This window comes from Schistocerca nitens, chromosome 1 (assembly GCF_023898315.1).
Source record: "Schistocerca nitens isolate TAMUIC-IGC-003100 chromosome 1, iqSchNite1.1, whole genome shotgun sequence".
NCBI classification, from domain to species: Eukaryota; Metazoa; Arthropoda; class Insecta; order Orthoptera; family Acrididae; genus Schistocerca; species Schistocerca nitens.
The window spans coordinates 249,743,883-249,758,526 of record NC_064614.1 but is presented as its reverse complement, the minus strand read 5'-3'; the positions used below and the strand labels follow the sequence as shown (position 1 = coordinate 249,758,526).

Here is a 14,644-nt window from a genome sequence, read left to right as displayed (position 1 = left end):
CAGGATACTGAATGATCTTAAGGTTCTTTTCACAGTGTGGTGGAATATGCTGGGCCCGAAGCTGCATACCTTAGTGTGTAAAGGGGAAAATTTCACTTTGTAGCCTTATTTCTTTATTCTGCAGTAAAAAAGAAATTGTTTGCATTGCGCATGGAGCTGTATAATATGAAAGAAGTCTGCAATATCAGCATATTTAGTAGCTGCATGATGAAATTTCTCCCTTAGGCAATACTGAATTAGTTGTTAACACTTTGGTGATGAGTGATGTACTTCCTATGTTGTATGAATTCTATTCAAAAAAGACGAGAGATGTAGGATCTATATTGTCATTTCTCAGCTTTGAAAATGTATTCCAATGTTTGTTGAACATCTGTCATCTGTGTAAAGATACTCTATGATGCTTCTACTACCATAAAGAACACAGAAGGCTCCACTTTTCACTTGTATTGGCAGAAAACAAATACAGGCAACATTATGTGTTACTGCTTTTTGGTGTTCACATTCCTTTTTGTTGCTGCACACCATTCCTCACAATGTCACACACAGTGTGAATAGCATCAATTGTTGTCTGTACACACTTTGCATTTATCTTAATGATGGCATAACAATACAGTTGTAGGTATTTTCCCTCATGTAGGATATGGGAACATACCATTAATACATTGCAACTGAATATCTGTGTATAAAGTATTTATTCATCTCCAGCATAGTACCAAGGGCACAGGACATCACATATCTCAGAAAAAGTCACCAGTCTTAGTCACAGATGTTCCACAGCACAACATGAGAACACTGGTCAGTGATACTATTTGTAGCAGTGTCCCAAAGACAGACAGTCCCTCCCCCATGGAGTGCGGAGCACCGGAGGGGAGGGGGGTCAACATCATTGAATGGTGCTCTCTGCTGGTACTCCTCGATGATATTGCCTGCATATCAAGCACAGGTGGTCAGCATGAACTGTGGTGGGAGGCAATGGGGCCAGCTGTAGCATGAAGTACTGGGTGCTGGAGGCAATTCTGCATCTACTGTTGATAGAAGTAGATCGTTTGCAGGTGGTTGTGGTGTAGCTGTGGATGACAAAAAGCATGGAAAGGTAGTCAGCAGGGCAATAGTGGGCTTGGCCACCTGAGAAAGCCAGGAGAACACAGCAGCAAAACCCCCAGTTTGCAGTAGATGGAAGCTACGGGAGGGTTGGGTATCAGTTGGTGTGGATGGGGCATAAAGAGCCACATGAGAAGCTTTAACCAAAATTTCAGACTTGGCCAGTTGAATCATGACTTCATCTGGTTGAGAATCATAGACATTGAATGTGTTGCCAGTTTGGTGGGTCACAAGCCAGGTGTTAGAAAGTCATCTTGAAGAGCTGTTGGATCGTCCAAAGTGAAGAGGGTCCACTGGTTTCAGCCTGTTGATGGAGACCATCATATAAGTGCTGTTTATGTTGTTGTTGAAGGTGTGACTACTGCACTTCAGCATTGGGAATGGCTGGATATAGGGTAGTTATAAATCCAGCCATATTGAGACATCATGGAGTATAACGTATGTACAGTTCAAGAGTTCTTGTAGATGGATGGTTTTGGGCCTGAGTGCACAGATGGGAGAGGCACTAGCATATTACAGATGAGACTTTTGCCATGCTGAACTAATGCAGGGAGTTCCATCAAGTTGCGCTTAAGGGTTGGAAGAACAAATTCCGCCAGCAGCATGAGGAGCTTGCTGTGGAGTATTTCCATCAGCGAGGTGTATAAGTATCTTTCAACACTGTTCAGACACCAAAGAGAACCCTTGGTAAAGCATCAGTCCAGGTGTATGTGACAGAAGTGTACACACAGGAATGTCAAAGGTGCCAAGAGGTGTTTGCATATGGTGGCCCACCTTACAGCATTGGCACCTGAGGCATGCCTGCGTCCATGCACGGCAGTCATTCTGATGCCTGGTCAAGAAAAGCCAGGTGAATGAGGTTGTGGAAATGATCAAAGATTAGCAGTTGCATTTATGTGAGGAGGAGTGTTTGAAGCCTGTGCTGGGACATGTCACAGAGGAAGCCAAGATCGAAACTGGGAATTGATCAGTGTTCAGTTTTGAGATTTGAGGAATTGTCGTGAAGTCAGGCAGGAATTGCCAGGTCCTTCTATTGTTCCCCAGCCAATCTTCTGTAGTCAAGAGTGAAGGAGATGGTGTGCGCATGTGAAAGATAATCAACAGTGTTGTCTGTCCTGCGCATATGATGGATGTTGATGGTGTACTGCAAAATTGAGATTGCAAAATTGTTCTGGATTGACAGTGAGCAACGGGTGATGTATGGCATATGCCAAAGGTTTGTGGTCAGTGTATATGACAATATGATGACCCTCAATATCTTTCCAGAAATTGTGCACTGTCTTGTATACAGAGAGCAATTCACAGTCTGATGCAGACCATTGTGCACTCTCTTGTATACAGAGAGCAATTCACAGTCTGATGCAGACCATTTCATCTGGGAGGCTGTAGTTTCTTGGAGAAGAAATGGAGAGGTTGCATGTCACCTGCCACCTCTTGCTGGAGGACCACCCCAGTGGCATCTCACTCCCATCTGTGGTGATGATAAATCAACAATGTAAGAAAAGATAGATCACCACTTACTGTAAAGATGGCGTGTGAAGTTGCAGGCAGGCACAATTAAGACACTTACCTAAACTTTCAGCCACAGCCTTCATCATGAAGAGAAACACACATCATTCATTCTCACAAGCAAGTGCATATCATGCACGTGTGACTGCCAACTCTGTCATTTCTGGTGTGAGCTGCCAGAAATGGTGATCATATGTGTGTGATAGTGTCAGAAGTTCCATGCGGCGTTTCGCGGATGATGCTGTAGTATACAGAGAAGTTGCGGCATTAGAAAATTGCAGCGAAATGCAGGAAGATCTGCAGTGGATAGGCACTTGGTACAGGGAGTGGCAACTGACCCTTAACATAGACAAATGTAATGTATTGCGAATACATAGAAAGAAGGATCCTTTATTGTATGATTATATGATAGTGGAACAAACACTGGTAGCAGTTGCTTCTGTAAAATATCTGGGAGTATGCGTACGGAATGATTTGAAGTGGTATGATCACATAAAATTAACTGTTGGTAAGGCGGGTGCCAGGTTGAGATTCATTGTGAGAGTCCTTAGAAAATGTAGTCCACCAACAAAGGAGGTGGCTTACAAAACACTCGTTCGACCTATACTTGAGTATTGCTCATCAGTGTGGGATCCATACCAGGTCGGGTTGGCAGAGGAGATAGAGAAGATCCAAAGAAGAGTGGGGCGTTTCGTCAGAGGGTTATTTGGTAAGCGTTATAGCATTACGGAGATTACACGCATTGGGGAGCAAGCTAGAAACCACAAGTGTGTGCACACTAGACAGGCACAGCTGGTAGTTTTGGAGCATACAAAACAAACAAAACTGATGGGCTACAGTCCGCACTAACATTTGAAAAGCCTATCGAATACACAGGGACATAGAAAATTAAGAGAGTCTATACTACAACTACACCTATGTACAAAATACACACACAAAAAAAAAAACCTAAGGGATTATATACACAGGAAAGGGATACTAAACTAAGAGATATTTACTTAAGGTACACTACTATATGTCTATATATGTACAATATTTACAATTTAAGTATTGAAAGTGCATGCACTAATCATACGGTAAATAAGCAAGTACAGCATAAGTGGAAAACTGAATAAGAAGTTGCTCCACACCTGTAATACACTTTTATCTTTCAGATTTATGAGGTAAGAGAGATGCACACAATACATGAAATAAGTTTTGTGGTAACATGACTGCACATTGAAGTGAATAAAACAACATGGTTGAATATATGAAGAAAATATGAGTAGCTGTCAAGCCACTGTACACTTATCTATGAAGATTTAGTTTTAAGTTAGTATTAAGTTTTTTCTTCCAGGGAACAGTGCATCGACACGTCCTAAAGTGAAGAAAGATAAATGCTTGTAGAGTGTTGTTGTTGTCGTTGTGGCCTTCAGTCCCGAGACTGGTTTGATGCAGCTCTCCATGCTACTCTATCCTGTGCAATCTTCTTCATCTCCCACTACCTACTGCAGCCTACATCCTTCTGAATCTGCTTAGTGTATTCATCTCTTGGTATACCTCTACGATTTTTACCCTCCACACTGCCCTCCAATGCTAAATTTGTGATCCCTTGATGCCTCAAAACATGTCCTACCAACCGATCCCTTCTTCTAGTCAAGTTGTGCCACAAACTTCTCTTCTCCCCAATCCTATTCAATACCTCCTCATTAGTTACGTGATCTACCCACCTTATCTTCAGCATTCTTCTGTAGCACCACATTTCGAAAGCTTCAATTCTCTTCTTGTCCAAACTAGTGATCGTCCATGTTTCACTTCCATACATGGCTACACTCCATACAAATACTTTCAGAAACGACTTCCTGACACTTAAATCTATACCCGATGTTAACAAATTTCTCTTCTTCAGAAACGCTTTCCTTGCCATTGCCAGCCTACATTTTATATCCTCTCTACTTCAACCATCATCAGTTATTTTACTCCCTAAATAGCAAAACTCCTTTACTACTTTAAGTGTCTCTTTTCCTAACCTAATTCCCTCAGCATCACCCGATTTAATTTGACTACATTCCATTATCCTCGTTTTGCTTTTGTTGATGTTCATCTCATATCCTTCTTTCAAGACACTGTCCATTCCGTTCAACTGCTCTTCCAAGTCCTTTGCTGTCTCTGACAGAATTACAATGTCATCGGTGAACCTCAAAGTTTTTACTTCTTCTCCATGAATTTTAATACCTACTCCGAATTTTTCTTTTGTTTCCTTTACTGCTTGTTCAATACAGATTGAATAACATCGGGGAGAGGCTACAACCCTGTCTCACTCCTTTCCCAACCACTGCTTCCCTTTCATGTCCCTCGACTCTTATAACTGCCATCTGGTTTCTATACAAATTGTAAATAGCCTTTCGCTCCCTGTATTTTACCCCTGCCACCTTCAGAATTTGAAAGAGAGTATTCCAGTTAACATTGTCAAAAGCTTTCTCTAAGTCTACAAATGCTAGAAACGTAGGTTTGCCTTTTCTTAATCTTTCTTCTAAGATAAGTCGTAAGGTTAGTATTGCCTCACGTGTTCCAGTATTTCTACGGAATCCAAACTGATCTTCCCCGAGGTTGGCTTCTACTAGTTTTTCCATTCATCTGTAAAGAATTCGTGTTAGTATTTTGCAGCTGTGGCTTATTAAACTGATTGTTCGGCAATTCTCACATCTGTCAACACCTGCTTTCTTTGAGATTGGAATTATTTTATTCTTCTTGAAGTCTGAGGGTATTTCGCCTGTCTCATACATCTTGCTCACCAGATGGTTGAGTTTTGTCATGACTGGCTCTCCCAAGGCCATCAGTAGTTCTAATGGAATGTTGTCTACTCCCGGGGCCTTGTTTCGACTCAGGTCTTTCAGTGCTCTGTCAAACTCTTCACGCAGTATCTTATCTCCCATTTCATCTTCGTCTACATCCCATTCCATTTCCATAATATTGTCCTCAAGTACATCGCCCTTGTATAAACCCTCTGTATACTCCTTCCACCTTTCTGCCTTCCCTTCTTTGCTTAGAACTGGGTTGCCATCTGAGCTCTTGATATTCATACAAGTGGTTCTCTTCTCTCCAAAGGTCTCTTTAATTTTCCTGTAGGCAGTATCTATCTTACCCCTAGTGAGACAAGCCTCTATATCCTTACATTTGTCCTCTAGCCATCCCTGCTTAGCCATTTTGCACTTCCTGTCGATCTCATTTTTGAGACGTTTGTATTCCTTTTTGCCTGCTTCATTCACTGCATTTTTATATTTTCTCCTTTCATCAATTAAATTCAATATTTCTTCTGTTACCTAAGGATTTCTATTAGCCCTCGCCTTTTTACCTACTTGATCGTCTGCTGCCTTCACTACTTCATCCCTCAGAGCTACCCATTCTTCTTCTACTGTATTTCTTTCCCCCCATTCCTGTCAATTGTTCCCTTATGCTCTCCCTGAAACTCTCTACAACCTCTGGTTCTTTCAGTTTACCCAGGTCCCATCTCCTTAAATTCCCACCTTTTTGCAGTTTCTTCAGTTTCAATCTGCAGTTCATAACCAATAGATTGTGGTCAGAATCCACATCTGCCCCTGGAAATGTCTTACAATTTAAAACCTGGTTCCTAAATCTCTGTCTTACCATTATATAATCTATCTGATACCTTTTAGTATCTCCAGGATTCTTCCAGGTATACAACCTTCTTTTATGATTCTTGAACCAAGTGTTAGCTATGATTAAGTTATGCTCTGTGCAAAATTCTACAAGGCGGCTTCCTCTTCCATTTCTTCCCCCCAATCCATATTCACCTACTATGTTTCCTTCTCTCCCTTTTCCTACTGACGCATTCCAGTCACCCATGAGTATTAAATTTTCGTCTCCCTTCACCACCTGAATAATTTCTTTTATCTCGTCATACATTTCTTCAATTTCTTCATCATCTGCAGAGCTAGTTGGCATATAAACTTGTACTACTGTAGTAGGCATGGGCTTTGTGTCTATCTTGGCCACAATAATGCGTTCACTATGCTGCTTGTAGTAGGTAACCCGCACTCCTATTTTTTTATTCATTATGAAACCTACTCCTGCATTACCCCTATTTGATTTTGTATTTATAACCCTGTATTCACCTGAACAAAAGTCTTGTTCCTCCTGCCACCGAACTTCACTAATTCCCACTATATCTAACTTTAACCTATCCATTTCCCTTTTTAAATTTTCTAACCTACCTGCCCGATTAAGGGATCTGACATTACATGCTCCGATCCGTAGAACGCCAGTTTTCTTTCTCTTGATAATGACGTCCCCTTGAGTAGTCCCCACCCGGAGATCCGAATGGGGGACTATTTTACCTCCGGAATATTTTACCCAAGAGGACACCATCATCATTTAATAATACAGTAAAGCTGCATGTCCTTGGGAAAAATTACGGCTGTAGTTTCCCCTTGCTTTCAGCCGTTGTAGAGTGTTAGGTACCATATAAACATAAGGAAGGACTAACCTGCAAGTAAATGTAGTTGTAAGTTTATGATACGTATGAATGTGGTAGTGTGAAAGTATGTAAATAAGAAAACAATTGCAGTACATCACATATCATGATGCGGAACTAACGCTGAGTACTACCAAATAATCAAGGGGTCGAAACCTAACTACAGTGAGCATCGACTACCAATGAAAGCGCCAAACACTTGAATTACATTGACATTTTTGTGCACGTTACATAAGTAAACATTGTTTTACTTTCATTATACGTAACATATCATATTGATGACTCTGTAAACCTCACTAAATGACATAGTTATCCTTTATACAATGAACATAATAAGTAAATATTGAGCTGCGCTTTTGAACACTGAATAAGTATTTGATTCTAGTGATATCATTAGATTTGAGTTGTGCTTAGAAACAATTAACTACTTTGTTCATGGGATCACAGTTAGGTCTATTAACGAGACATAACTGAGCACATAAATGCCTTTCCATGGAATTTTCACAACCCTGTAGTGTGTAGATCCTTCCTGGGAAGGGGCGAGGACATGCATATTTATTTGAGCATAGTATCTATTGTAGCACTATTGTTTACTTCTTTCATTCTTTTTGAATTAATAAATATGCTCTGACAGGAAGTAACTGTAAATTGAAATGAAATGTATACCAATTTATGCTATAAATGAAAACAGAATCTATTCTTGAATGATTGTTATATGAAGCATGGATAACCAAAAGAGAGTAAAATGTGTACTCATATAACTGGAATTGAATAATGTAATGAAAATGAAATCTGACGTAGTACTAAAACTAAATTAAAAGTAATAATGGAATGTCAGTAAATGAATAGGACAAGTGTATTTTGTAATTGTATTTGTATTTTATTATGTTATGTGTACAGTATGTGGAAAAGACACTACAGAAATATTACGTAATGTAACTGTATGAGGGACACTCTAAACCAAAGCACAAAAACATACAAAACCTGGCTGGAAGGTGTTAAGTGTACATGTGTTGAAACAATACGCGGGTGTGCGCGTGGTGTTGAAACAATACGCGGGTGTGCGCGTGGTAAACTAAAAATGGCAATACTTCATGTAACATGAATTTTCTGTGCTCAACGATGTCATAAAAGCACCAAAAAACTTACCTTGTGAATGGATATTGGATGTACAGCTGTTCTCCCCACTGAATAAGTGAGAGCAACAAGGTGAAATAAATTCCTCGGGCCACTGTATGAAAACCAGTTCTCACTGCATCAAAGATTTCACAAAGGATCATACCGCTGGACATGAGCTTTATGAATTTGTGCAGTGAAAGCCACTATAAATGCATGACTCAGACTATCTGGCCTCATACTGAACATACGAGTGTGAACTGTGACAATAACAGATGTGGATGCACACACTTTGCAAGCTAAACACTTTGCAGGTACTGACTGTCGATAATGGAACTATGCGGTTACAGGATGGGATTTGTTAGGAGAGAAAACTTATGTATGTTATGGGTTAAAAGAAGCTGACATGCCCATATAAATTGATAACCATTCCGGATAACTCCAATGGCTGAAAATAAAGGCTATGCCCATACCGGCCAGGATTATCAAACCTCAAAAAGGGAAATAAGCTCAGCCACTGTGCATCTTTGTATGATATCAATTCACAGTGAGGGGCAATTGTATCATATCGTATTAATTTTCTGTTCTTGTATATAAGCTATATGTAAACTGAATGACACCGCCAAACTAAAGTAATGAGATGTTTTGTGGCAAGGATAATCTTTTGATACACCTTTCAAGATCTTATGAAACACAGTAAGAAATATGCTCTTCAATTTATTAACTCATGTATCTTCCCCCTTTTGTTTCAGGAAGTGGTAGTGTACAGATGTATGCTGGATCAATGTACCAGCATTATTAAAAATGTGTATTTTAACCATTCGTTAAAAGTATTATAAATATTTATTAGAAAAGGAATATTTATTTGCATGGTTATAAGTTCAAGTCCTATCTGTTCATCATTTCACTCACTGCCAGGATCCTGCATCAAGAGGTTTGGTGCACAAAAGAATAATTCACACCGTATTTGGAGGAGCATTAATTAATCATCTTGTGTAAAGAAAACTTATGTTAAAATGATATGTTCCACATCATTACAAAATGTCGTATTCTTGATCTATGGAACAAGGATTAATGTATGTAGACTAAACACAATGGAATTTATGTGACGGTAATGACTCAGACTTCATAAGCACCTATTGAACATTATACTAAAAATATTGTGCTTTGTGAGACAGATCAACAATTTCCATGGTTGTGGTGATTATTTGGTACCGCATACTAGGGGAAGCAGTAATGCAAATTATGGTTATTGACCTAGAATGTAATGATATTAAAGGTCTGTTGATGTCAATATCAGTTAAAGTTCACCCAAGATTGTGCACAGATTCATAAATTACATTCAAATTTTTTAAAATTGTTCTTTCAATTTTTCCAATTATTTAAGCTGTTATTAATCCATTTCCACATCTATATTCAGAGTCAAACTGTCATTGTCACCGATGATGTGCTCTACAAATTTCAGATGCCAGCTACTCTGTGCAAGCTGCTCTACCGTGTGTATTTATAGTATAATGGCACATGTTAGTTTGGTATTATGGATTTTTAGTTTGGTGTAGGATACAGTTAGGCTACAAAATCAGTTAATATTATACTAAATATTTGGGCCAATAGAGATTGAGAAAGTTTCACCATCTACCAGAGTACCTGCAAAGAGACACAGAATATTATTATATCCATAGATTTGTAAAAAATGGATATTTTATTTCATGTTACATTTGAGGGTATGTGGTGACTTCCCCCATGTGAGACAACAGAACACAGAACAATAAAAGAGCTTTGATATAGATGATTTAGGAAGTAAAACAAAAGAACAGTGATGAGTGTCATTTCTATAATAGTCATTTGGCCTGGTTTTGTACACCTTTCAGATCAAATGCTCATGTGTTTATTGGTTAGATGTAAGTGTAATAAAAGCATTATTTGCTGTTTGTATCAGCTGGTACTTCCTTCAGTATGAGTCCTACAGTAGATTACACACAGTGGTAACCTGCAACTGTGCAGCAATTCGCCCTTTGAATTTAGAGTTGTACACAACCCAAGTGCTATCGCAAAATGGATATTCTTCATGAACAGCTGTTTCTTCAGTAGCTTACACAGAATGGTGTGATGACTAGTGCTCCTCCAAACATTCTTGCACCTGTTGATCATAATCACCAAGCGGGATTAGCTGAGCGGTCTAAGGCACTGCAGTCATGGACTATGCGGCTGGTCCCGGCGGAGGTTCGAGTCCTCCCTCAGGCATAGGTGTGTGTGTTTGTCCTTAGGATAATTTAGGTTAAGTAGTGTGTAAGCTTAGGGACTGATGACCTTAGCAGTTAAGTCCCATAAGATTTCACACACATTTGAACGTTTTGATCATAATCAGATGGAACTAAAACATGAAAGTGGCATCACACTTCAAGATACAGACAATACCGTTAGTAGAGGCTGTGTGCCTCAAAAAACCTCACCCGACAACTGCCATTATATTGAAGCAAGTGCTATGGAACACTAGAGTTTTACTCCAAGAATATACCATGATACATAAGACAATTGTGTAAGTGCACCATGCAGTTCTTCCATGTCAATACCATTCCACATGAACCCATTCATGCTGAAAGACTGTGCTTGACCAGTTGAGCCCTGCGTCGTGTACCCTGGGCTCGTTCTGTACTGTGAGGTCGTAACAGTTGTTCACAGTCATGATTGGTCAGACTTTACACACACTGATGAAGTTTCAGGGTTACAATGCTCTGTCCAGATCATACTATAAAATTACCTACTTCTCAACCAGATCACTTGGAGAGTTGGTTTCAAACAGTCAGACTCACACTGTAGAATTATGATACTGAAAATGATATATAGAAATTTGTGACATTGATGTGTAACCTCTCCAGCCTTGCTTACATCATCAGTGACCTTCTACAGGCGCTATGGGAAAATTTGAAGCAGCAAATACGTTACTGCTACAATACCTAATGAAGATACGCAAACAGGAACTCCGACAAGTATTGTTTAATGAGACATATGGTACCAACATACCATCACAATTTTGGCAACAATTATTAGAACTCTCTTGTGGGAAATTATAGTGGACAACACACTATGGGCAATTTGATTGCTTTAATTTCCACTGCTCATTCAGTCGGTGTGAATGGTGAGAGAACATGACACTGCAGAGAACATGTTCAGGGTGTACACAACCCTGGACAACCAGGAGATCTGGGAAAAACCTGGGAATTTTATCATCTGGGAGAAAACCGGGAATTTTTTAGAATTCCGGGAATTTTTCATTGTTTCAGTTTTCTGTTAAATTTTTGTAATTTTGTCTGGTAAGAAAGGATACTCTAACAAAGGATATTACTGTATCCTGCTACAATAAAACGTAAATGAGAGAAAAAAACGAAAATAACTTAAATTGCAAAGGAAATGCGCCATATACAACAACGACACACAGTGCTCATGCAAACATCTGCCAACAGCAAAATGTGTCAAAGGCTTTAGGAAGACTATGCAATGCTTCATAACAACAAATTGCCTCCGATGAGTGTGAGGTCACAGCTGTTTCTTTGGTTTAGCAGCTACAAGCGGGCTCTTGTGCATATGCAGTTGAGTCGGGTTTGAGTAGTAGATTCTCCCACTTCTGGCTACAGGAGTGTAGCTGTTGGCTGTGCAAGCAGTCGCAGCAAGCAGCTAGATGCTATCTGGAAAAGGGGGCACCAAATTCATATTCTTGAGAGAAAAAAAAACTTGCTTCACAAAGTGCCTAGCATCCAGTGCACTTTGGTCTATCAATTATTCATATGATTTTGAAATGAATTCCTGTTGGTTTTTGAACATTCTTGAACACATTTTATTTCTGAATGAATCATAAGTTGATTTTTGAATGCGCGCATAGTGTACGTGATGTCTCTGTCAGGAGAATCCTCGTTGCATCTAGGAATAAACTTTCCGTCGACAAAAGGAGATGGGGCTATACGAGCTGAGCAGAGTAAAGCCTAACAGATGAATGCCAATCACTGTCCGATTATATGGTTGATTGGGTATGCGAATGATCAGCGTTGTTATAATTAATAGCAAAATCCATAGATTCAGACTACCAGAATGAAAATAAATGACTAACAGCAATAACAGGTGAGAAAGATTACGTATTATCTTCTCGGTGTACCCAAGAAAATGAAATTCTGACAGAAAATTTTTGGCCAGATCACTACACTAGTAAGGAGCAGTTGTACAGTCCCCGGCTAGCAGCCTATTAAATTCTATTCTGGAAGTAACGCGGAAAACGAGTTGTACGGACATGTAACAATGCCTAACCGTAGAATAATCGCGAGATAACTAAAACTGTGATTCTGGCAGTGTTAGTGAAGTTAATCGGCGAACAAATTTTGACAATGGCAAGAATGGCTACAGAATTGGTGATGACAAGATGTTAGAATGAAGAAGGAGAAGAAACAGGGATGTCACACAAATTATGGAACACTAAGACGATTCCAAATTTATATAAATATTTCGTAATACTACTTTTCGCTCTCATGCTTGAGAAACTGGTGAGTATGAATGAAATATGAAACTATTTCCTGACATAAAGCTTTTTGCTTGTAGTAGGCCTGATAGGCATTTGATATTGGTACTTCATGAATTATATTCTGTCGTGTTATAAAAATGATTATTTGTGTCAAAACAGTCTCATTTATTTGGTGTGTGTTACAAAATTGCTGCAATATTAGAAAGGCCTATTTTGTTTTATCTAGCAGATAGTGACAAAATAGACTTAAATAGATCGAGAAACCACACCAGTCTTGGGTATTTTATTTGTATTAACAGCTTTTTCAGTAGTAGATAACAACATATTGATTTTTCATGTAGCAAAACGTTTGATGAACTTTGATGAGGTAATAGATACTTTCGCAGAAAGGAAAGCACGCCATGTAAAGCTGTAGCAAAATTAGAGAGAAAAAAATGCTTCGAGCTAAGGATTGAAGAAATGTGTACTTTCTTGCTTGTCTCTTGTCTTTATTTTATGTATCGTATATTTAATTTTATGTCACACAAAACAGCAAGTTATTAGCTAACAGGCAATAAAGAGTGCAAATTTTCTGGAGAATTCTTCTTCAGATTACAAATAATCCCATCCGCTATTAACTGCGAGTTTTTCTTATTAGAAAAAGAGGGACAGGCTGTCAAACCAGCCGACTGGGAGCTGGAGAGGCACCACAGGACATTTCAGTTTCCACTGTCCTGAATATAGTTTAATGGCATCCATTACAAAATATACAAATTTCAATTCCACAGAGCAAAATACAATGACGTGCGGTAGAAGAATGCTGTATGAAGAGGCGTGGCACTGCACTTTGGCACACTTAAGACCAAATAACATGTCTTAGGTTTCCTCGAACACATATGTTTTATGTTTCAGACTTTTCAGAAAGATGTGCGCTACAAGATGAACATATTTTTGAAAATTCGATTTTTTTAGTATTGACCCGGTTAACAAATATCGTAGATCCAGGGCTGATCCGGAAAGCAGTCTGAGTTATAGCGGGTAGTCTCCACGTGACCCGTGTTTACATTTAGTGATTTTGCTGTTTACCCTCGCATCAAATGAAAACCAAATGGATACCTGCTGTCGGGAGCTATCAAGTGAATTAAAATACATTCACATAATTACTGAAGGCTAACTTATGTTTTTAGTTTCAAATTTGATTTTATTTCCACCTTTCTGACTGTCAAGCATTAATCGCCTTGCAGAATATTAAGTTATTTTTGTCTGTTTGTTGAAGAAATTTGACTTTTATTAACTTTTCCCGCAGAGGCAGTCAATGTATTTGAAACAAAATGTTTAATTCCACTGTACTGGCTAGTTTCAACTGTTCGCTGCATTTCAGGTGCACGTTTTCATCTTCTGGCACATATGGCATTATGCCGTAATAAAGAACCAAACATGATATAATACAGTACTGTTGCTCCAAGAAAATTTACATCCCAAAAACCACACTGAAAAGCTTAATGTCAGGTCGAGGTCTACTTCATTGGGAATCTGGACATACAAATGTGCGCTTTAAATGTGCATGTTTTAGTATGGTTCACGAAATTCCGACGCTCTTGGAGGATCCTCTGATGTCTTGTTTCTTTTATGACATAATGTATGATCTTTCAATGTTTTACATGTACGTACATACGGGATTCCTACGTCATGGTAGATGCGCAAGCGCGGCGTTGCCTGTTATCAGCGCTCTCTGGCAACTGCTGAAACGAACCTATTTCTAACAGGTCAGGGGAAAGTATTGCCAATGGTGGTTTGAAAAGTGCTACTTTCAAAGTAAATATCTTTTTGTAAGTTGAACTACGTGCGAGAATGTACCATGAATTTCTTAAATCAAAGAGCATTTGACTCTCATTGAAAAATCAACTCTTTTATGACGAGCCATTTAGAAGAATTTCAAACCCTGAAGATCAGAC

At 39.1% G+C, this 14,644-nt stretch overlaps 1 protein-coding gene across 1 annotated transcript in view; it reads left to right on the top strand.

Moving 5' to 3' along the window:
• LOC126235269 (DNA (cytosine-5)-methyltransferase 3B-like) overlaps positions 1-14,644 on the top strand; it is a 254,765-nt gene that overhangs the window by 126,269 nt on the left and 113,852 nt on the right. The window lies entirely within an intron of this gene.